Source organism: Carassius carassius, chromosome 35 (genome assembly GCF_963082965.1).
Source record: "Carassius carassius chromosome 35, fCarCar2.1, whole genome shotgun sequence".
Taxonomy (NCBI): Eukaryota; Metazoa; Chordata; class Actinopteri; order Cypriniformes; family Cyprinidae; genus Carassius; species Carassius carassius.
This window is the reverse complement of record NC_081789.1, coordinates 7928779-7955238: the sequence shown is the minus strand read 5'-3', so window position 1 is coordinate 7955238 and position 26460 is coordinate 7928779.

Genomic DNA, 26460 nt, shown 5'->3' with positions numbered 1-26460 from the left:
ATATACATATATATATATATATATATATATATATATATATATATATATATATATATACATATATATATATATATATACATATATATATATATACATATATATATACATATATATATATATATATATATATATATATATATATATATATATATATATATACATATATATATATATATATATATATATATATATATATATATATATATATATATACATATACATATATATATATATATATATATATATATATATAATGCCCACTAGGCATGCTGCTTTCTGGTTTGTCTATAAATACTTGATGGTGATAGCTGGAAGGCCAGCTAGTAAACTATTGCTGTAGTCCACCTTTGAGGTGACAGGAGCAGGAGCTGCACAGCACAGCCAAATACTATTGGTATTGTCTGATTTTCCTAATATTATAGAGCTAACATCTGCAGTGCTAGGCCATGGAGATTTGCTGTGTAGATGAGATGTTTATTTTTATTTTCCTTAATGTAAAAAAATAGATGTTTGTTGACAGGAGAAAGCATCAGAGTTCTCCGGTTTTTACAAGTGCCTCCCTGTGGTTCAGGTAATCGGCCCAGTAAAGCCACCGCGTCTGTGTTTGCTTTAGAAAATGACTTACACCTTGTCACCGTACATCAAGCTTCCATACATGTGCTGCCAATGTGCATTTCAGTATATAAAATGCTTATGTTGGGCTGTATAATCTTTTAAATCGTTTAAAGTAACCAATTAATGCCTCTACTAGCATAATAAATTTGGACATCAAACTCAGGTGCTCCATGGAAAAAGTAAATATCATTTGAGTGTGTTTAGCTCAGCGGTTTTACGGCTCAAAGTAGAGTGCATTTCACACTTCAAAGCATGAGTTTGGTCTTCTACACTCCCATAAAGGATCTCCCTTCATAACACCAGTCTGTTTATGATGGTCATATAACCATAATTAAACAGAGACATGTGTTTCTTTGTGTTGCCTGCAACAGGGATAACTATGCAGACAGGAAAAGCTCTCTCTCGATTTCTTGCTCTCTCAACTGTTTTTAACATTATTTTTCAGAGTGAGCTCTCTTTAGTAAAGAGTATGTTCTGACATTATTTCCTCCACTAAAATGTAAATGTCCTGAACTAAATGCAGATTACATTTATCCATGACGGCCCACAGAGAGACAAAGAGAGATAAAGACAGAATTCCCCAGTGATTCATGTATCTGCATTGTTTCATTCTGTTAGTTAGACTATATTATTATATAACTATATTTTGGGTTTTTGAAAAGTTATAGGGAGTTTAATTTCTATATTTTATCATAGTTGAAGAAACACCAATTTATAATGTAAGGCCAAAACATGTACTTAGTAACAAGTTCATTGAGTTATTACTGGTCAAATTCAGCATATGGTAGCAGGCACAACCATATATATCATGTATTGGCAAAGTGTAATCTACAGGAATTTACAGCATCATGAACGCCAACTTTACTGATTACTTCAGCTTCTATAATTTGCCCCATTGCATCATTTCAGTGGGATTTATAGTCATGGTCCACATTTCTGAAGAGTGCCGCCCACTTGTGAATCTGAACGACCTCACAGCAAACATTCACAAGCCTCAACCAGACAAAACTATAAAACAGCTCACTAATCATTTCAATCCACGGCAGGACTACAAACTTGACATAACCTGATTTGTTTTGTTTCTTGCTTCCTTTTTGATTTACCTTTTCTCACTTGACCACTGATTTTGAATGATGTCCTACAACAGTTGGTGCCAAATGCCAATCAAACTTTTAACCTACCCAAGGTCAGTTCTTTTCAAACTCTTAACCACATTATCTCACTTCTGAATTGCAATGACAAGCTGTTATTGGGGCTCTGATATAAAGAATGGCTGATTTGGTTTAGTTTTGGAATCAGTTGACAGCCACAGGCTTCTGTACAGGTATTTGATTTACAAAAAGGAGGAGTGTCTGGCACAAAGCAGAGTCTCCAGAGAGAATCTTTCCTCTGATTTCCCTTGAAATCATAAACAGCTGTTGTTTAACTAGATCGGATCAGTGTCACACGGCTCCAGGCCAGAATAGGAGCCATAGCAGTCCTGATCATGCAGTCTTGTCATCTCAATATACCTTGTACTTTCACTGTCCTTCTATCTCTTATAAGGCCCATGATATGTTACCTGGGAATGGGAAGAGAAATCTGAGACTGTGAATATAGAAAATAATAATAATTTTTTTTTTATAATGGCGTGTAATATGTGTGTTCCAAATGTCCCTCACAGGGATAGCAAAACCTGAAATATTTGACATTGTGACAAAAAAAAGTTGAAAAACAGCAAATAATGTTTATTTAACGTTTATTTTAAGTGTAAGGGGTAGTTTTAGGGTTGGATTAGGAGATAAAAAAATAGTTTGGTCAGTATAAAAGTAATATATGGAATAGAAGTCTATGGAAAGTCCCTACAATTCACAGAAACAAACATGTGTGTGTGAGAGAAAAATAAAAGAATTCCAAATTCTCCATGCAGCATGTGCAGGCTCCATGCTAGCTAGTGTAGCAAACTTAGCACATATTTCAGTAACGCCCCTTTCAAACTGCCATTCCGGAAAATCCATGGGTAATGTGTCCCGGCAATTGTTCCCGATTCGCTAGATTTTGCCATAGACAGTAAAAGAAATGGACACAGCGACCCCATTAGATTCAACGGAGACAAGTGAAGTCAATTACAAGCACGCACTTCCTGGGGGTTGAGCGTACTGTGCAGACTCAAACTGAGCTTGATGACGTAGATGTGACGTGAGCAACCTGTCTGACAATTGTAAGTCTTCTAATAACTGTGCCAAGAAAAATCTGAATCACCCACCGAATCTTGCAGAGAAGGCGAGCGTGAACAGGAGCAAATTTTGGTAAGTATTCTGATTAATTATTTTGTCATTTTGCATAGTATTTAGTATTAATTGTCCCTCCGATTGCCTCATAGACAGTAAAATATTGCCTGTGAGCTTCTCCTCCTGTCCATATGGTAATTTATCTACTGTGCGACAGAGAGTCGCAGGTTATGACACAATCGTTAGCCTATTTTTACAAAAACTGCTTCTACGGGGCCATAACATAAGATACAAGTTAATGGAGTCTTTTATAGATTTTCGTGTTTCTTTAGAAATAATTAATGGACAAATGGAGTCTTTAAATGCCTCAGATATAAAGTTATTCGCTGTCAAAGTGACACCAAAATGAATGGGAGTCAATGGAATGATAACAGCAGGTGGGGGTCCACTAATCAATGGTGGCGCCCGGGAAAGCTTCAATAAAATATGAAACCCTGCCCCCCTGGATTTTGCACTTTCACACTGGCAGTAATTACCCGGAATCTGTGCGTGGGTTCACACACAACCAATAAAGGTCCCGTAAAGACAGGTGACATCAGGGTGTGACGTGTAATGTACGAGTCGAAAAAGCTAGGCATGTTAACTTCCACTGAAGCTCGTGAACGAACTCAGATTCAGCGCGGAAAGTGAGGAACTAACTGATCTCTGCTTCATTACAGATTGCACATATTTGTTTCATCACAAACGTTGATCTGCCTTCAAAACAGTCTGTAAAAGAGTCGCGCGGTAACGCACATCATCACTACGACACACCCTTCATGACATAAGTTCTGGCTTTTGTTCACACATCGCTCGTTCTGGGACTGAACCCGGCAATGTTACTAGGTCCCTGACCCGGGATCAATCCCGGAGTCAATCCCAGGACGTGTTTGCTTTAACACAGAAGGTGACTATTCTGTATCATAGTCCTTCATTAGCTTAGTTAGGGAAAAACAATGTTTTAGTAACACACCCACTCTTCTTGCAGTGTCTAAACTCGCTATACTGCTTCATATAGAAATGCAGTAGAACCAGACCTTACAGCCAGGACCATTCTAGCCTTTTGATGGTAATTTACAACTCTGAGAAGAACCCTACGCTTGAGTATGGTCCAAATCAATAAACCTTGCCACAATAAATTCTTGTTTGGACCAATCACCTCCTGGGGGCAAATCCTAAAAAGGTAATCTGAAAAGTAGCTTCAGTTGAAAGTTGAAAGAGCAGGTGTCCTATATTATCATTAAAATCTTTTGCATATACAGGACATAAATGCTGGCAACAGAACACAGAAACACAAAATCTTTTTTGAACCCTGCCAGTGTATTTTATGTCTGTATATGTGAAAGTATCTTTTTAATAGTAATGAGTTATATTACTGTACATGGATGTCATTGTGTCGTGAACATTTTTATTTTTTTACAAACTACGAGGTGCGGCAGATGAAGCTAGAGTCCTATAGAAAAATAATTTGGTTTTTTTGCAGTGTCTTATACAGTACAGTGAAATGTTTCTGTCTCACATTGAAAGAGACGGCAGAGAAAATAATAACACATCAGTCCTCTAGTCTGGCCTTCAGTGTCAGTTACTGTCTGACAAAGACCACAGACCCAAGTACAGATCTACAGGGCTCAGTCTGAACACATGAATTATGAAAATAAAATTATAAACAAACATACAAGATTATTTTGATATTACTTCAGAAAATAGCTACTATAGAAAAATAGTGTAGAGCTGGCCATACAGTGTGTTTCTGTTCTACACAATTGTTAATTGTCAGATTGTACTATATGACACAAATGAGATTTGCCAAAGCAGACTGTGTAAAATTAATGGCCATTTATTTCTTACTGGACAATGTACAAGAATAATCAATTGTATCACATTTAGCTATTCAACTAGCTAATAACATTTTTAACTGAAAAAATCTGTTATCTTATTAAGAGAGAAAAATTTACAAATTAAATGTATATATAAAAGTAGGACACATTGAAAGTAGGTTTTTTTTTCAGTCTGCCACTGTATGTCTATCTATAAGTAAAGAGTGAAAAAACAGACTGCATCTTAATAATCATTAGAAATCAGAAAATTTGCTATTAAGAAGTGTCTTGAGGCCAAAATTTGAGTAAAATTTTGCTTGATGCAACCATTTTCACATGTGTGGTCATGGAGGTGAAGAAGAGATCAAGGCAGTTCTAGAGAGGTGTGTTATGACAACATCAGCACTGGGTGGATGTTTTTGGCTTTGGTTGTGTTTAAGCTGTATACTTTGTTTAATTGTGTCTCTGTGTTAAAGAATTTCTTTAGCAGAGTGACAGTTTTATGTTCATGTTTCAACAGATCCCGGTCAGTTACAGACACACTGTAAGACACAACAGAAGCAAATGAATTTAAACTGCACATTTGCCATTTTCCACATAGTGTCAAACACCCTTAAATATCAATATGTGGCACTGCAGGGGAGGGTTTGTTTAAGATTGTACTTCCTGCTTGCATACCTTATATAAACAGTAACAGTGAACACCTGGTGTTTTACTGCTTTCAAACTAGAATTGTACTTTCCATTTTCTCCACAGAGAATTCTTTATAAAAAGTTTTCAAATAAAAGTGTGGCTAAATTGTGATTCTCTGTGCCCCAATGACTTTATTCTATATTTATTTATTATACATGATTAATATGCATTAATATAAATAATATTCATATACATTTATACTTTAGTTATTTGTTATACTTCATATATTTAATATATCTTTAGGGTTTAAAAGACAACAAACTAATACGTTTATCAAATTGAACGTGCTGACACTATCTGATTAGAACAAAACTTGAAATGATTTGAGCTGAATGAAGGCACTATTGTCTTCTGTAGAGATGCTTTATAGCTGTATTAAATGGGTTTCATAATTGACAAATTTTGCAACATCAGCTCTGTTTTTGAACTTGAATCAACATTGTGCTGACCCAAAGCTGAATAATGACTCTGTTGTCTTCTGTAGAATTCTATTTGTTTTATAATTGATGAAAAACACTAAATTTATTTGAGCTGAATAATTATACTATTGTCTTGTTACAGCTGCTTACAGCAGAATTCAGATTTGTCAAATTTTTGATGAAGTTTGAATAATTGGTGCAGCTATGGACATTAGTATTTTACTACAAGAGAAGCAGGAGAAGATATGATATGAAAACCAATTGTATGCAGCTAAAAAACAATAGAACCTACTTTTTTTTTTCAACAGTGTGTGTTTCTCAAAAAGGCTAGCACTGATTCACAAAGCTTTATTTCACAGGAGGGAATTGGCCATCAGACACAGAAACACTAATTTCCCATTATTTAGGGGGGTAGTGGGCGGTGTCAGAAAAAGACTTTAGAGCTGAGCGCACTGTTCATTAGCAGACAAGAGTGACGGCAGGTATGTTGTCCCATTAATTAAAATAATCACATCATAGGTACTGGAATAATTCATTAACTCAGATTTAGTTAAGGCTTAATTTAATATGTCACTGTTGGTCAGGAGGACAGAAGAAATGAAGTGAGGAAAGACAATGAGGATATTATGCTACAGGACTGAAATTGTCAATTTGTGTTGGGCTGCTCCGCTGGGGACAGCTTTCCCTCTTTCTGCAGATCTATCATTTCATGAAAAAGAAAAGAGGCAAATGTATGGGGGAGGAATATCAGTCGCTTACTATTTTTAACTGCCCCATAAATCTGTTTTTAAATTCCTTTCCATTTAAAATACCCTGGTGAAGCGTGCCTTCATACAGCCTGTTAAGTACCACAATCCATGTATGGCGCTACATTTATCCTAACAGTGTAATTGGTCCAGCTCCCTCGGCTGGTGGCTCAGTTACCGGTCCTCCCCCAGGCCTGCAACCAGGAGAAATCCCAAATTGCCCAAGGATTCCATGCACAAAGAGAGAGAGAAAGACAGGTACCCTCTCTGGAAACATCAACTCCACAGTTTCCCAGCATTTTTGTCTCCTGTATTACCACAAGGCCAGCATGCTCTATCACCCCTTCAGCGACGCCAATATCAAAAGCTAAATTTAGACAAAATGGTGCTCAACAAGAGATGCTTAACAAAATTCGTTTTGTATGTTGACATGCAATTATCATCATTAATAAGTGTGCCAACAGCATAACCAAATGCAATTACAAAAATAAGGACTGTTTTCGAACAGGTTCCCCCCGCCAAGAAATGCCATATGACATTGGTCCAAACACACACTACTATTTTAGACACATTCCACTGCTAGATGCTGCGTGGGGCTGGTCAGGTGCTAAAACAAACAGAGCAATGTTTTCCAAAAAAATTGTATAAGCAATTTGTTAATTGCAAAGACCTGATGGCCAAATAACATTTTATATATAACCAAGATTTTTCCTAAAACCTGTTTAAGTACACCTTAGGGGATGCATATCCATGTTTGGGAATCACTGAACAACTCCATGCTGGCTAATAGTTCCACTAGAGGGAAGTGTGTTTGTGTATGTGTGTTTGAGATATGGGCTGGTTCTACAGTCAACAGATGAAAAGCATCACACACACACACACACACACCCAGAAACACACTATCACCCTGAGCACATTTGCTGTGCGGCACCATGCACGTTACAATTACGTGCAGGAGGACAAAAGCCTGAGAGAGGGGCGGCAGAAGGCCGACTGGCAGCGAGTTTCACCTGCAGCTAAACTCAGAGGAGGGGCCGGAGAGGGTGAACGGCGCATAATCAAGCCCAGCACTAATTTAGAGACTCCAGCTGCTCCTGCCAGAGGGGCCCAGGAACACCTACCACTAACCCCAGACGCTCTCTCTTGCTCGCTTTTCCTGTTAATCATCCAAACGACCTCCTCCTTTTCTCGCTTCACGGATGCCAAAACAAAGAGGCAGCAGTGTCAAACACCTTCAAATGTCAATATGTTTGGGGTGGAACTGCAGGGGCGGGGCTTGTATATATGTTGTGCTTCCTGCATACATACCTTTTACGAACATCAACAGCGAATGCCCAGTTTTCAGATTTTTTTTCTTTTCATTTTCGCCACAGTGAATTCTTTAATGAAGAGTTGTCAAAGAATAGCAAAGGCTACATTATTCTTTGTGTTTCATTCACTTTATTCAAATGTCAGCAAATTCTGACTTGTGAAGCATAAAGATGTAAAGACAGAGCATGTAAATGTCACATATTTGGAAAAAAAGTGATAACAATCCCATATTAAAAAATGTTAGGTTCATTGTAGAAATATTTTGTAATGTAACCTAAAAGCACTTCATGTGGTAACATCTAAATTTGGTAAAAAAGGGTAAAAAATAAATATAATAATAATAATAATAATAATAATAATAATAATAATAATAATAATAATAATAAAAATAATAATAAAATAAAATAACTTCATATTAGTTAACAATACTGTTCCATCATTATGAATAACTACACAAGAACACATGAGCAATCCAGTATAAGTGTTCTAGTACCTACTATTAACTAACAATAAACTCTGATTAATGAATTAGTAATTAATAATAAATAAATAAAAAATACTAATTATTTAGATCAGTACTCTAAAGTGAATAACTTGTTAGCTCTCTAGTAATGATTGAAATCATTGTAAGCTTTTGAAGGTTTTGTAAAGTACTGGATAGTATTGACTCAAGTGATACTACATCCATCTAAAGAAACTTTACTAATCTAAGGAAATTACTAATTATTTGGATCAAGATTCTAAGTGAAGATCAAGATAACTCAATAGTAATGACGGAGGTCTTTGTAAACTCTTTAGGTTTTTGGAAGGTTCTGAAAAGTAAATCTTTTCAATGGATTTGGTAACACTTGAGTGATTACTAGTGGGTTACCATGATCTTCACTTTAGAATTGTTCCAAATAATTGCTAATTTCTTTAGAAAGATGTAGTAACAATTTAGTCATTACGAAACCTTACAAATACCTTAAAAGCTTACAGTGACTTCAGACAACATTAGGGAGTTATCATGCTTTACAGTTTAGAATACTTATCCAAATAATTAGTAATCCCTTCTGAAATATTTAGTAATAATTGAGCCATTGCTAGTAGATTACCATAATCTTCATTTTAATTTATTTTTCTTTAATTATATATATTTTGCATTATTCATATTAACTATGGACCTTTATATAGTAGTACACAGCAGTTCTCCAGGAGGTATGAAAAACAGAAGCTACTGATTAGCTAATAGTGAAATTCCACTTTCACTTCCACTGAGTACTATAACTTACTAATTCATTAATCAGAGTTTATCTTAGGTCATAGTTACTAAAAATGTTAAATGTGGTGTAGTCATTTGGTACACTATTCTAAAGTGTTACTGGTCAAATAGAACAATTAGCTGTGCTTTCTATGTGAGATTGCAATGATGCGTTATATCGCCTTAACTTCATCAACACTAAAATCTACACAAGATAAATTTTCATGATATAATCAGCCCTGAACATTTCTGCACAGAATTGCTTTTATCTGCAGATTCTGATTTTTGGCGATACATTTGTTATATAGTATATTTATAAGACAAATATTTGTAAGATTGATCTTTTTGATTAGGTTATCTGACCAAACATTTATATTTAGTGTTCATAAAAGCGTAGGTCAGCAGTGCACCATTTAGTCTCCGATCGACATAATTCACTCAATTCTGATGGGACATTAATGGACAGTGCCTGTAGATGTTAAACAACACCACTATGTCTGTCCACAAACAATTCATAACATAATTAGCAATTTACAGTACACATCAACATAAACCAGTCACTCATTTACACAACAAGCACACGCTGGAAACATCACCTTAGCAAGGAATAAAACCCTTTTATATATTATGAATTATTTTTATTCAGATAAAAAGTTTCAATATCTATATAAATTACCCTGCTTTTGAGTTGAAATTGTGGTTGTATATATAGTGTAATTTACAGTATATATTAGTGAAAAAACATGCCTGAAATAATGTGCAGATAGTCACACATACGCACACACACTGCTCTTCAGGTGGTAAAGCTGAAGCCACAGATTTCACAGATGTCACAGATTTCCCCCCATAAAACCTTAATGTGTCACTCAATGCTTCCTAAACACATGAGGCAGCAATTGCTTTCCCTTCAATCTCAACAGCTTCCCGAACATGGCTAGACACTAAATCACGCACACTCTGGTTAACACATATTTTTAACAACATGTGTTGGTTATTGTGTCACTCGCAGAGAATAATAATAATAAATTGTGAAAAACACTTTGTTTTGATACGATATGTATGGTAAGTTCATGTTCTGTGTGTTTGTGTGTGTGTGTGTGTGTGTGTGTATGGATGTTGAACAATTTCATATTTATGATGTAAAATGATTTCTAGAATTCCCTGCATGACCCTTCCTTGACATTTTTCATTTTTCATGTAAATAGTTTTTTGTTGGTAGTTATGTATCAAGATGTGTTTAATGCTATTTAGTTCATATTTACTGTGTTATTGTGCTGTCATAGGTCATATATAGTTAGCATAGCATTTTAAGGTCATGTTTACTGGCCACAATAATTTTTTGACAGTTTTTGAAACATACGAATTAATCTTCCTATGATAATACTGTGGTTTCTGTTGTGATAAAACATAGCTATGCCATAGCAAAAACATTTTTGGTCCCACAAAGAACCATTCAGTCAAAGGTTCTTTAAAGAACCATGTTTTTCTTACATTTTTATAATCTAAAGAACCTTCTTTCACCACAAATAACCCTGTAAAATAGAAAGGGACTTTATGGAATCATGTAGAGGAAAAAGATTCTTCTATGGCATCATAACCCACATGGAAAGAACCTATATGTGGATATATGCACATATATGAAACCTATATGCAGTGTATATGCACATATATGCTGCATATATGCACATATATGATAATATATATGCTGCATATATGCGTATATATGCCACATATAGGCAAAATTGAGGTGCATATGTAAGGCATATATAGGAAATATAGGTCTCCTGTATTGCTTCTTCATATCCACATATAAGCCCTATACATACAAGATATGTCTTCTATATAGCTAATGGAAGGATCTGGTCATTTTGTAGTTTTGTACTATTTGATTGATCTTGAGTAAATAAATAATGTACATTTCTACATTTTGGACTTTTATTTATGTTGCCTAGCAGCTATGGATTTTAATTTTACTGTTATAGGTGAACATATAGGTGCATATATACGTGCATATATGTACCTATATAGGTATATGTATGCACATATATATGTGTACATATATGTACACATATGTGTAAATATATGTGTGCATATATGTACATATATATGTGTGTGCATATATGTACATATAATATAGGAAAATGGCCAATTTTATATATGTCACATATATTAAAGACCTATATCAAAACCTATATTGAAACATATATGTTTATATAGGTTTTTTCCATGTGGGAAAGCACCTTTATTTTTAAGAGTGAAGCAGATTTATGTTAAGCGAAATGTGTTTGTATATTAACCTAATATCATATGATGATAAATGGTTACCATCTCAAAATGTAATACACAGTAATTCAAGCGCAATAAAATTATTAATGCTTCAAATCATATTTTTTTTAAAACAGTATAGCTCTGAAAAACATACGTAACTCAATAACTGATTCATTAAAATAAAAAATAAATAAAAAACAACAAACAAGAAAACAGGAACAACAAACCCTGCATCGCCTATACATCACACAGAGATACACATGTGTAAGAACAACAGAACAACAGTAAATGCAATAGTACTGGATGATTGTATGATGAAAGATTGTGTACTTTTCTCATTTCCCCTCCACAGTTCTAGCCTACACGATTAAATAAAACCTTGCCTGAGTTTCACTAAATACATTAGACCAATCACATTCCCTAGACAGAGATTAAGGGACTGGCCTCATCGAATTGGATTACTCAGGACAGTGTGCTTGCTCTAACACTGCTGTCTTGCCGAGAAGGAGCGTTTGGACACTCATATGTCCTTTATTGCGTCTTGATTTTGTCTAATTTCACATGGCTTTCAATCATTTCTTGTGTGATAGGAGAGGGGTGGGAGTGGGGGGAGTGTTTAAGGTTCAAGCCCCGCAGCAAATAGCTGTGATACTGTAATGATGACGGATCACAAGAATGATTGACATCACGCCACATTCGACAAGATCCACAGGTCGACAGCACAGATAAAAATATGGAGCAATCAAAAGAAAAAAGGAACAGAAATTCAATTGGAAATCAAACTTTGGAATGTTTAGGGTCAGAGAGAAAGTGAAAAAAAAAATATGTGTGGGTTTGCTAAGCTATACTTCGAGTACACAATTTGATATCTGAGGAAAAAACGACAACATACTTTAGAGATATTTAGGGACATTAATTTCATTAATAAAAATTACATTTTATTGCTCTAAAAATGTTTTATCTTAGGGGTAGGGGTTACTCTACTGTCATTAGAAATAAGTAAATTCTATGGCTATGTCCTCATTTAGATAAGTGTGTGTGTCTGTGTGTTTGTGAGAGAGAGAGAGAGAATGTGTGTGTGTGTGTGTGTGTGTGTGTTGGGTGTGTCTGTGGGTGTTACACACTCTGTGGGAAGATTCCTTAGATGCCCAGTTTGATTAAAACTCGGGATTCCACACACACACACACACACACACACACACACACACACACACACACACACACACACACACACACACTCACACACACACACACACACACACACACACACACACACACACCTGACAGGCGCTGACAGGCAGTCAAATCTTCTCCACACCCTTTCCTGTGCTCCTGCACACTGCAATGTTCAATCTACAGGTTGAATATCATGACTTGGCCACAGATATGATCTTTATATGTCTATGAAGTTTGTTATATCCGTTCTCACGACGCACTTGGTTAACACAGACCTGTGGTGTCACTTTCAATATGCTATAGGATATCAGTGAATGGGATATCAGTGCATTCAAAATGTGCGTAATACTCTACATTTGAAGAGGAATCTGGATTTATTCCAGAAACGGTGTGTGAATGTAATAAAGGCATGTTAACACACACAAACAGAACGGGGTCAGGCTTAACTTTGTGCAGAGACACATCTGCTAACACATCTGCTCTGCTTTCACCTTGAGTCACTGTACACAAACAAACACATACATTGGACAATAACACAACAGATAACGTCACGTGTGGTGGCACTTCCTGTGGAAGAACCTGCATCCAGTCAGTGATCATGACTGCCTTAAACACAGAAACAGTAAACAATAACTTCATCTATGGCACACACACACACACACACACACACACAAACTATTTGAGAAGGCATATTAATCACTGTATGATGTGTAAATGGCAGACCACTCCATCATGTAGCCATGTCACACTGTTCAACCCTCATTCACATTTTAAACATTCAATAATTCAGTTCTCAAAGCTTAAACACAACCCCCCCCCCCCCCCCCCCACCCAAACACACACACACACACACCCAAAATAATACTTTTTGCGTTTGTAAAATAATTACTTAATTTGCTTAATGTATGAATCATTTTTTACATTGTAGTATAGTATATGTATACAGTACCTACATTTTAACAAACTGTAGGATTTTTACAGAAATATACTATGGATTCTTGGAGTTGCTGTCAAGTCTTTATTGTACAATTTACACCAAGCATTTTATTGTTTCTATATAAAACTGTATACTTTGTAGACCTACCCTAACCCAAACAAAACTAACTAACTGACTAACTAACTAATTAGCAAACTTTATACTATACTTTTGAATAAATTTGTGGTTAAAGTCAAGAATTCTGAGAAACAGTAATCTCAGAATAACTCAACCACTACAACCACTAAGAAAAACAAACAAAAAACAACCAAGAATCTCAAAGAATATTTCTTTCTTTCAGCCATTTTTGTACTGTATATGTACTGTGTTATTATACAATAATATCATGGTACTGATCCAAAAAAACAAACATATATGTTATAGCACAGTTGTATTATAAATGAACAAAATAACATGATGATATAAAATAAGTGACTACTTAAGAGCAGTAAGCAGCTCATGTCATGTCCTCACCCAAAGCTGATTGGTTGGTTGATGGAATAGAAGGTTACCTCATAGCCAATCAGATGAAATCTTTCTTTAGCTCCCAGCTACCACAAATTGAAAAGATTTGCATCATGACAGACGTGTCAGGGCAGAAGAGCTTTGTGCAACAACTCAGAGTAATAATAAAATGGGCAATAAAACCAGTGGGTGTTGTTTTTGCCAGCAAGTGTGTGGTTGTGGCACACATGTGTTGTGTGTAATGCAGTGTTTGTCTCTTTCTCTCTTTGAAACAGACCTAACACACAGCAGCCTGAGGACACAGGCACAGCCTCTCTCCCTAGGGTGTGTGTGTGTGTGTGTGTGTGTGTGTGTGTGTGTGTGTGTGTGTGTGTGTGTGTGTGTGTGTGTGTGTGTGTGTGTGTGTGTGTGTGTGTGTGTGTTTGTGTTAGGTGTTCCTACAGAAAAACTGGATGCAACTATGACACCCTGAAGGATAACTGCAAACACACATACACTAGGGTGGTTTGAGCTAGAGCTTTTAGGAAAGCCTTGCATTTTTCAGGCTCATCTTTCTTCATATATGTATATGGGATTACTTGGCTATCGTTTAGGGACAAATTTGTCCATAAGTTAGCTAAATTTAAGTCATAATTTGTCTATTATAACAAACAACACATTAAGGCATCTTTGGTGTTTCCATGTTTTCTACAAAACAAAACTGTAATTGGCAGGCTACACAATGATACCATGGACACGGTCTGCGTAATTAGTTAAAATTGCTTATTTCTCTGGATTTAAACATTCTTCGAAACATTTGGGATAAATTAAGTACACAAGTCAGCAAATTATGTAACACTGTTCTAGTGGTTTTTGGATATTTGAATTAAAAAAACCTTACATATTGTGCCTTTAAATTATACTTACAGAATACGCTTTCATAACTATTTCTTAACACAAACACAATTTGTAATGTCAAATTGAGTTTTACTTAATTTTTTAAAGCTTATTTTAATAATCTTTTGTTGAGCTTTAAATGAGTACTCTTATTTTGATAAGCACTACAACACGTTTATTACTCAATAGTACATTTAAACACTCTTCAGCTAATTCAGCTTGCATTTAATATAATGTAAACGGTCACTTAAAAAAAAAATCTCATAATATGCTGCTTATTAACAGTTAGTAAGGTGCTTGTAAGTTTATGTATTAGGTAGAATTGCGGATGTAGAATATGGTCATGCAAAATGTTCTTTATATGTACTAATAAATAGCCAACATTTTAATAATAGGTATGGTAATAAGCAACTAGTTAATAGTGTGAATTGGTCCTTTACTAAATACCATGTAAACTATAACACATTTTTGTTTAGTTGTAAATAACGTGCAATCAAAAGATTGAAATCATTACATTCAGTTTGCTCATGAGTTTATTACTTACATAATGAGTACCCCTACTCCTTAGCATGCTATACATGTAGGAAGTGTACTTGTGTGTACCCACAAGGTGTTAGAATTTATCTATATTTACATCTACATACATACATGGTACGCTTCCATTTAGAAAACTAAGTAAACGTCGTAGGGTGTGCAGGCAGGCAGGTATGTATGTGTGTGTGTGTGTGGTTGAGTATCATGAAGCATCCCCATAACCCAGTGTGGAAGCTGTCAAACAGCACTAGTCTCAGCTTGCATGACTATTTTAAAGATATAGCTGCCATTATTAGCCTCTGATCCCCCCCACCCCCATGCACCTTTAAACTCCATGCACTTCTATGTCTAAATCTAAAACACATCTTACCACCACAGTACAAAACATTATAATTTATAAGTATGACTGACCCACTCAGTTTGCAATCATTATACACTATATGTGCCATCCTCTGGTGTCTAATCAACACTGGAAACTACTGTACATGTCAGATGTTCTGAAATCATACAATATGTCTGTTTGAGGATCAGACCAAAATGTATTTAATGAAAATCATTCCTTTCGCTATACAGTAGCTCTTAAAGAAAATATACAGTCAGGTACATATATTTGTATACACGGGCACAATGTTTATTATTATAGCTGATGGCCAAAACATATTCAAGTTACAGTTATATAATGAATATGGGGTTGAAGTGCAAACTCTGAGCTTTAGTTTAAGGGTATTCTCATCAAAATTGGAGGAAATGTTAAGGAATTACAGCTCTTTAATATGTATCTCGCTCCCTTTTAAAGGGACCATAAGTTATTGGACAGACATACTAAAAAGCCATTTCATGGACAGATGTGGGCTATTACTTTGTTATCTCTACATCAATTAAGCAGGTAAAAGGTCTGGAGTTGATTCTAAGTGTCCATTTGCATTTGGAAGCTGTTGCTCTGAACCCACATCAGGCAGTCAATGATCTCACCATACAAGTGAAACAGACAATTCTTAGGCTTCAAAAACAAATAAATCCATCAGAGAGATAGCAAGGACATTTGGAGTAGCCAAATCAACAGTTTGGAACATTCTTAGAAAAATAATGCACTAGTGAAAAACACTCTTTACACTGTCACGTGAAAGTCTACAATCAAGAGAAGACTTCACAAGTGCAAATACAGAGGGTTCACCACAAGGTACAATCAAGGCCAGATTAGACTTTGCCAAAAAAAACCTTTAAAAAAGCCAGACCACTTCTGGAAAAGCATTGTTTGGAAGACTGAAATTAAGATAAAGCTATACCAGAATAACAAAGAGAAAAAAAGTATGGAGAAGGCTTGGAACAGCTCATGATCCAAAACATCATCTGTGAAACATTGTGGAGCAAAGTGATGAAATGATCATAAATGGCTTCCAGTGGAACTGGGTCACTGGTGTTTAGTGATGATGTGACAGAAGAAAGACTGGATGAATTCTGAAGTGTTATAGAGTTGTACTCTCTACCCAGCTTCTGTTACGGATCACTCGAGAGGCTGAGGAGTAACAGACAGAATGGTTTATTGAACAGACACAAGCAGAGGAGCAGGTAGTGTAGGGTGGAGTGAGGGATGGATCCGTGCAGGCTGGGTGAAGACGTCAGAGGAGGAAGGTGAACCACACACACGCACACTGGGGATCTGGATCTTCGGAGAATCGCTGGAGAGAGGTAAGTAGAAGAAGAGTTAGTCCTTAGAGTTAGCATACAGGTAAGATCTTGTCGCGAACGAGACCGGACATCGATTGAGTGCGTGTGTGTGGTTTTTATGGTGCTGAGGTGATTGGGTGGTGATGAGGATCAGGTGGATGTGCTTAGTATTCCGGTGAGGGCGTGCGTAGTGATTGCGTGGAGGTGGAACCTGGCATGTTTGTAACAGCTTCAGTCAAATATAGCAAAGTTGATAGGGCGGCACTTCACAGTACAAATGAACGATGACCCAAAACATACACCAAAATCAACCCAGTTTTTGAAGGAAGTGGAATCTTCTGCAATGGCAAAGTCAATCTCATGTTCTCAATCTGATTGAGAATGTATTTTACTTGCTGAAGAAAAAACTAAAGGCAGAAAGACCCACAAACAAACAACAACTGAAGTCAGCTGAAATAAAGGCCTGGCAAAGCATCACAAAGGAGGAAACCTGGTCTCCGGTGATGTCCATGAATTCCAGACTTAAGGCAGCCATTGCTTGTAAAGGATTCTCAACAAAATATAAACGAATTAGCATTTTCTCATGATCATATCTATTTGTCCAATTACATTTGAGCCCCTGAAAATGGGGGGACTGCATATAAAAATAGTAATTTCTAAGCATTTTATATTTTTGTTCAACCCCTTGAATTAAAACCTTGAAGTACACATTTCAATTTAATCTTGATTGCTTTATTTTTAATTCTGTTCTGGTGGCATACAGAGCCAGGACAGTCTGGTGCTTCTGACTCACAGCCTGTAAGTACGTTTACATATTTAAAGAATTTGCCACTGATGATTCAAACGGGAGTTTTGAGGAGTGTAGAGTAGCGCTTTTTGTTTTTATTTCTCTGATCATAAATACAGACATGGTATTATGTTTACACAGCGCGATATGCAACGCAACACGTAAAAAGACAGTATAAGTCATTATGATTAGTAATTATATCTCAAATGGATGCAACAAATGCCTCATTTGTAATGGTGTTTATTGGTTTTGTCTCGTCGTGCCGGAAGACGCCATCACAGTATGGTAAAGGGTGTAACATTTCTGTCACACTGGATAGCTGGCCAGTCGATTTCAAACCAATGAGCTTTGTAAAAATTGATGCGTTTCAAAAAGGCAGGGCATAAAGGAGAAACAATAATGTACATTATGTGGAAAATAATTTGTTTTTTGAAACTTAAACCGCAAAAACACATTGCATTACACCAATTACACAAATTATGTTCTTATTTATCAGTCATATGACCCCTTTAATCAATGCTGTTTTGTCAGTCATTTTAACACAGTTTTGTAGTTCATTTCAGAGGACATTTCTATTCAAGTCAGGTCATTCCTTTGAAAATGAACTTGAGTTTCATATGCTTATTTATAAGGTCATGTGCAAATTAAGTTATGAAGAAGAAACACATTTACTTAGATATTTAAATAGGTGCATACCAAAGTTTGTTTTATATACAGCTAATTATAAATACTGACTGATGAAATTTTGTCCGATTTAGCACACTTCTCACTCACATGCCTGTCTCTAACTTCTGAGGGATCCTAATGGACATGGAAGCTCACATATGACTGATCTATAGGCCATCCATTCAGAGTGTTTCCCTGACTATGGCCCTAGATGCTGCGTTAGGAGCCAGTTTTCCCACAACCCTATATAGAACAAGTGGTTTGAATAATGGTTGGATGGAAGTGACTCATCTTCATGGGTAAAAACTCTTTGAGCCAGACAAATGTCATCCCTACTGGAAAGTGCACAAGAGGCACAACCAAAAGAGTGTTATGTTAGAATGTTGCTAAACTAATGACACAATAAACAAGGTACTTTTACTTAGCCTATTACTCAAGTAATATAATAATATACTATATATAAGTACATAAGTGTGAACTGAACGTGTGAACTTAATTGCAAGTCATTTGTAAATAAATGAAAATTAATTATAATTTGAATGCCTACTTATGGAATTAGCTAAAAGTACTTAAGATTTTTTTTTTTCAAGTAGAGTACATACTTTCATGATTATTTCTATTGTCTTTAAAATATGGATTATATTAAACTATGGCATTCATTGGAAAACTAGAATAACGTGTAGAATAACACTGAAACTACTATGTACTTTATTTAAATAAATTAGTAGTTATATATTTGTAAGGATGTGAGTTGTATTTTAATATGTGCTTTAGTATGTTAGTCAACACATCAAAATAAATGTACTTTCTGAAGCATGACAAAAAAAAAAAAAAAAACATCATCATATATATATATATAAATAAATAAATAAAATTAAAAACCACACAGAAGCCAGAATAATGTACACAACAAGTGAAATCATAATGGCATTTTTAAAATCGAGTAGACTTGGGCCAGTAAGCAGCCAAAATACCCTTGAAATGCAGTAGCAATTCACAACACCACTGAAAACCATCCAGCAAACCCTAACAACCACAACCACAGCCACACACACACACACTCACCAACAAACAACTACTTAAAAAAAAATCAGATCACATATATATATATATATATATATATATATATATATATATATATATATATAATTTTTTATTTTTTTGGTTTGTTTTTACAGCTCTGCTGTTAGAGCTGACATGGAGTGATACAGTAGTGAGTCTGATGAGAAATGTATTGATCTGAATGGTTTGTTTCCTCTCATCAAAAAAGTGTATGTGGTGACAGACTACTATATTGACTGACCACACTGAGGTCCTTGGCTGGTGTGAGTGTGTGTGTGAGACAGATGGAACACAACAAGACTCTACTCTTTTATTATTATAACCATTCACAACAACTAAAATGTGACAAACCAAATACTGTTTCCATACAAAAGAGTGTAATGAGGTTTCTTTCAAGTCGCTGTTTTGTTGATCTTTGCGTTACCATAAAAATGCGCTGTGGTGTGGGAATCTAACAAATAACACATATGACTCTCATTAAGATTTCTCAGTTTACTGTTCATCAAGGCTGAGCAAAACCCTCTCTGACCCCTATGGAGGGTTACAAGCCCCCAAAACACCTCCTATCCCCAGGCCGGGAGTTCCTCTGTGACCCTCAGTAGCCTTTCACACAAACCCTTAACGTGAGAACCCTCACAGCTGCTGCAATGAGAACCACTGTTACATTTCCAACACACTGATTCCACCTCCATTAGCCTAAGCGGCTTTTAGATGGGTAATACTGAAGATACGTCAAACAAGCTTGAGCTTGCTTGCTAAATACGAGGGTTCACTCACTTCTAAAGATGCAGTGTTCAGGTAAGTCCAGGCCTGGGCCTGCATGATAATCAGAGGTAATGTTAGAGGCTGTTCCTCTTTGTCTATGTCTATGTGTCCATTCTAATAGAGGCTGACAGTTAGCTTTGCTCTTTTATGATCTTTGCGTCACTTGGAATCAGTCATTGTGAAATCAAGCGGTAAGAGGAGGGCAGGGCAGGGCGTATGTGAACACCCTCCCTCCCTCACTGCATTCACACACACACACACACACACACACACACTGGCCACGGTGTGGGTAAAAGCCTGGCCGTTCTTGGGATGTGGGTCACTCTGCCCTGGCCTGTAAAGCTGTATTGATTTTTTTCTCCAGTCAGAAAAAAACTAATATGCAGCCACTATCTCTCCAGTGCTTCGAATCATTCCGTTGCTGCTTTTCTCTTTTCCATCCTAAAATAGACAGACAATGGATGCATTTGACAGAGTGGAGAATGATGATTTGAGAGAAAGTCAGACAGACAAGATTTCTTCTTACCCCCACCTCCTGCTTAAAGAGTGTGGAGTTTCACCCATATGTTTGTCTGTCAATGCAGAGAATGCAATCATTTGGAAGGAACTGATTAGAATCTCTCTGTTTGTATATACATCGCAATAGTTCATAGACTAAATTTGTCCACGGAAGGTAAATGTGTACCCCAAAAGGTAAATACAAAATAATTAGTGCTGTCAAACGATTAATTGCGATTAATCACATCCAAAATAAACATTTTGTTTACATAGTAAATGTGTGTGTACTATGTATATTTATCATGTGTACAAACACATGCATGTATATATTTAAGAAAAAATAAGTTACATATATACATTAAATATATTTATATATAATATAAATTATATGAATATAAATATATACATGTACATACATGTAAATATTTTCATTTAATTCAAGTATTTAATTTATATATGCATAATAGATATACATAGTACACACATATATATTATGTAAATAAAAACGTTTATTTTGGATGCGATTAATAGCGATTAATCATTCGACAGCACTAAACATAATATAATAACAATTTAATATAATTTAGGAACAATATTAGACTACAGTATATCTGAAATAATTTTTGGGATTGGCCCCTTAAAGGAAAAAAGTTATTCAGAAATGTATGTATGTATGTATATATTTGTTTGTTTGTTTGACTGTTTTATCTGAGCTGAATGTTTAACATGTTTATGTGCAATAGGCCACTGTATTTGATAGAATCTGAGTTTTTATTTTTTCTACTTGTATTCTTTTGATAATGTTTTCTGAACACTAAGGCTTGATAGATATATGTTCATAAATTTTACACATTAATAAATGTATTGTGTTTTTATGGAGAATCATCTAAGTAGTGAACATTTATTATTATTATATATATTGTATATTGTATATATAAGTGTTTTAATCATATATTTTGTGGATCACTCCTCTCTCAATGTATTCCACCATTCTGAATTAATAAAAAAATAGCAGTATCAACATTTAAACATCTCATTTTGTGCTCCACAAAATAAATAATGTACATCATAATCTCACAGCAATTTGTAAGTATTTTATGTCTTGGTGTATTGCTGGCTAATTCTCATGAATTCACACAATCCTTTCCGTTAGTTTTCGTATGATCTGCTTATGCCCCACTGACAGTTAGGTTTAATAGTTGGTGGACCTCCATGCTTAAGGTTTTTTTTCAAATAAGTATGTTTTCTGTATGAATCACATTGTACAAATTCATACAAAATCTTCAGTTTGTAAAACAGTATTGATTTGTCTTGAGATTTGGTTGGGACAGATGAGTTTGTAACAATATGAGGAAGAGTAAATGATGGCAACTTTCATTTATGGGTGAACTATCACTTGTAAATATTTAATGTTTTCAACATCATATGCTGAAAACGTAAAAAAAAAAAAATTGTTTGTCAGTTTTGAGAGAACTCTGACATGTAAACTGAATTTGGAACGACAGGCCAAAACCATGAAGATAAAATTGAACTGCACATGTCAAGAGTTCAGAGCCCTCTCAACATCATCATGCGATGGACTGACCTTTCCACCCCATGCTGATCTCCAGTAATTCTGAGCGGCCAATGCTGAATAAACAAAACTAATATGCATTTCAACCAAAACTGTGTATGTGGCAAGAAGTGAAGGTTTAAGTTAAGAGATGCTATAGCAGAAACGCACCATACTCACTGCCCCACCAGTGCCCGTTTAGCTCTCTCATTAGCTTGCTATTCGTTATCAAGTATGCTGTAGGCCTTTTCTCAATTATACTCATTTAAGTTCTGCATGGTAATTACATTCAACTCTGCTACCTGTAAGGTGGGCAACTGTAAATTAATTTTGTAAGTTTTTTTGTCTTTTTCTCTAGGGAGGTCATGCTGATGGTGGGACATAATTCAATACAGCAAAGTAGCAATACAGGAAAATCACCTCATGAATAGAGGCATGCATTAAAACAGATTTGGGTAACACATTTGGAATACTGCTCTGTCATTAATGATTAACTAGAGAGGAACAAATGACTAAAGCACAATTAACACTTTAGTAACTACTTTTAAAAGGTTAGTTCACCCAAAAATGAAAATTAGACTATGTTTTACTTACCCTCAAAGGATCCTATGTAAATATGACTTTCTTCTTTAAGAAGAATCCAGTCGGAGTCATGTTAAAGAAATTGTCCTGGCTATTCTAAGCTCTATCATTGCAGGTCAGCGGGTGTTGCAGTTCCACAAGTTGACAAATAAACCTTATATATATATATATATATATATATATATATATATTATAATAACTGATCCAAATACTTATTTCTTACTATTACTTACTAATTCATTAATCAGTTTCTTGTTGGTTAATTGTATGCCTAGTTACTAGAGTACTATTCTTGTGTTACTCATGTGTTCCTTTGTAGTTATTAACTATTGACGGAAAAGTATTCTAAAGTGTTACTCAGACTTCTTTCATTTAAAAATGACATGAACCTTTATGCAGATATGGCAGTATTTACAGTACATTTGGCCACTTTGTGCATTTTTACTTTGGGTATATAATTTAAGACAGCTCCTATGTGGATCCAAAACTTCTGCAGTACCCTTTTAATGCAAAAAACAACATCCTGAGACAAAATGCCAAACAACTGGTGATTCAACAGAACTGTTTGACTGGGGACACAGCATTGCTTAGCTTTGAATGATCTAAATTTTCAATAACCGAACTCTGTAGGAAGATAAATGTCCAGGAACTGGAATAAAGTAGCAAACAAACTGCATTGTTCTTTTAAAAAGCAATCAACTAAAATGTCACAAGTTTGTTGCATCAGTCTGTCATATTAGCCATTTATCAAAAAGCTTTCTAACACTCTCTTGACCCTTGTCGCTGAATGATTCTGAGAGTCTTTCTTTCTGCTCATGGCATTTACAGCTTGTGTGTTTTGTATGTCAAGTGCACTTGGTGTATTTCGAGTGGCTCTCATTTCCTCTGCGGCTTTACCTGCTTGTTCAAGCATCTTGCTGATTAGTGGTCAAATAAATCAGGCTCAGGATGGTGACACACACACTGACAAGCTGTCGTGCTTGTTTGGGACACTGGAAACACTCAACATCTACTAATGACTAATTTGCTAATTGCCAAATTCCCATTTTCAGATGGGTTCCTCATGCTTTACACTCAAAGTCCCACCATCTAACATATATTCTCCAGAATGCTGCCTTGATGACAAAGCTTGTTCTTTTAAAAACGCTGACAATATTTTCATGCTTGAATACAATAAAACATTGTTTAAAAAAACACACAATATGATACAAATGCCCTGTGTGTTTCTGCTAACACTAACAACAGTGTTCCTGTCACATACCCACACACACGAAACACTCGCAGACATCAAGCGTGTTTGTGGTGGCGTACTGCTCTCAGGCATTCAGTGTCAAATGAGAGACTTTAATAAAGTGAACTGCCACTACTTTAATGCGCTGTGCATTCTAGGAGCAACCGCACAGTTCAAAGTACTGCAGGAAAAAATCATGACAGATGCCAAACGTTTAATCTGTGCACAGGGCTGAACATTTGTGCATGCTGTCGGAGAGAGAGAGAGAGAGCTGTATATTCTGAAAAGGGCTTATGATCACATTTCTGCATAGTACTCATGAATCTGTGGACTGCTTGGCCTGAAACATATACTCAACAATTATACAATTACGATTATCAGTTGCTTTATTGTGCCCTTGAGTACAGAGGTTTTTTTAAATATGTGGCTGTTTACCACAGGCCAATTTTTATTGCAACAAAAAGAGAATTTCATTGTTGTTGTTATATGGCATCACATTAAAACTGTTCTAGAAACATTTTACCATATTGCCATCATTTACTTTTCAAAATCTCCACTGTCATTTCCAATTCCATAAAATACAAAACTAAATACTTAATTTGATATGTGGTAGCCGCACAAAAATTACAGATTACAGAATAATAACAAAAACAACAACAACAACAACAATAATAATAATTATAATAATAATTCTTCCCTTATGCACGTATGCATAAGAGTCAGAGTATGAAAAGTTTGTTTTTTTGGTAGTTTATTTCTAGTCAGTGGTGCTAATTTAGCTGAAACAGGTCTCCACCTGCATACTTGTGTAATGTATGTTTCTGGCCTTCTTCCTCACTTAAACAAATGATGGGCAATAACTCATCCAAGCTTAGTTTACTGACAGATCAGATACTGTGCGTGCATAATTCTAACATCATTCTATGTATAGGGGAAAAGAGAAATACTCCTGACGTCTTTTCATTTTTTACACAAACACAACACTGTAAGGATAATATGACCTTGCTTAGCTCAGTATTGAATGATTAACTAGTTCGGTCTGATGATTACAAGTTCAAAAGAATCTGGAGTTAATGCACATGAGCTGAATGTGCTACTGGTTAACGGCTCACTCTCTCAGTGTGTACAGGTGCAGCGCTCAGATGATCAAGGGCTATTTTAGACATGCTGGTTTCCCATTTACCCAAGACACACAATTATGCATACATACATCATCTCATTTGTGAGAAACTGTTACCCTCCGTACAAGTTTTCTGTCCATGGTTAATATTTTCCTCATGTCAGATTATTATCTAACAGGGAATCAGGTGTCCATTAGTGGTTCTCAACTCAGGTCCTGCAGAACCCCCAACACTGCACATTTTGGACATCTCCCTAATTAAACACACTTGTATCAATTCATCAGCTCCAAGATCTCAAATCAGTGTATCAGATACAGGAGACATCCAAAATGCATTGAGTACTGGGGCTACTCCAGAACCAGGGTTGGAAACCTTTTCATTAGGTCATTCTGTGTGGAAAGAGGTGCTTTAACATTTGCTCTTCATTCAGGAAGCGTAGGAGAAATACTTGTCTGACCTTTTTTTCATGTGCTTTATTTTACAAACTTGCTACAGCAATTATTTCAAGAGTTTCTCAGAACACTTAGCATAAAGCCATAAACATAATGAGGCCTGGCACCAAAATGAAAGTGTGTCAATAATTCTGAGTACTGTAGAAGATTTCACAAGCAGCTACATTTTGTGCTAAACAAATATTAGCATGCAAGTGCATCACTCCATCTGAAGAAATATGATTAGCAGCATTTGGCTTCTGAAAAAGTAAAAAGTGAGTTTACCATTACGACATCCCAACACACTTTTGCAGCTTTTCATGTGAACATGAGTCTTTGTGATGTCAGACTAGTTTCCTGGTTAGTGTGAAAGTAGGATTCTAACTTATGCGTGCACCACCAAACCTCACACAAGACTTCTTGGAAAGTGCTGTGGGGTACATTTCATGATTAGTATGAATGCAACTCAACCTGGAAGTACAATGTAAATTATACTAGATGATATCATTGAATCATTTTTGGAACATGAAAAGTTGGACCTCATTGACTGGACCAAACAAACAAACAACCAATATATATATATATATATATATATATATCCTTCCTAAATGCTCTGCAGAAGAAAGCAAGCCATACAGGTTTGGAACAACATGGGTGAGTGATGATATAATTTTTTTAGTCCACAGTGATGAAAGAGAGATTCATGGTCCAT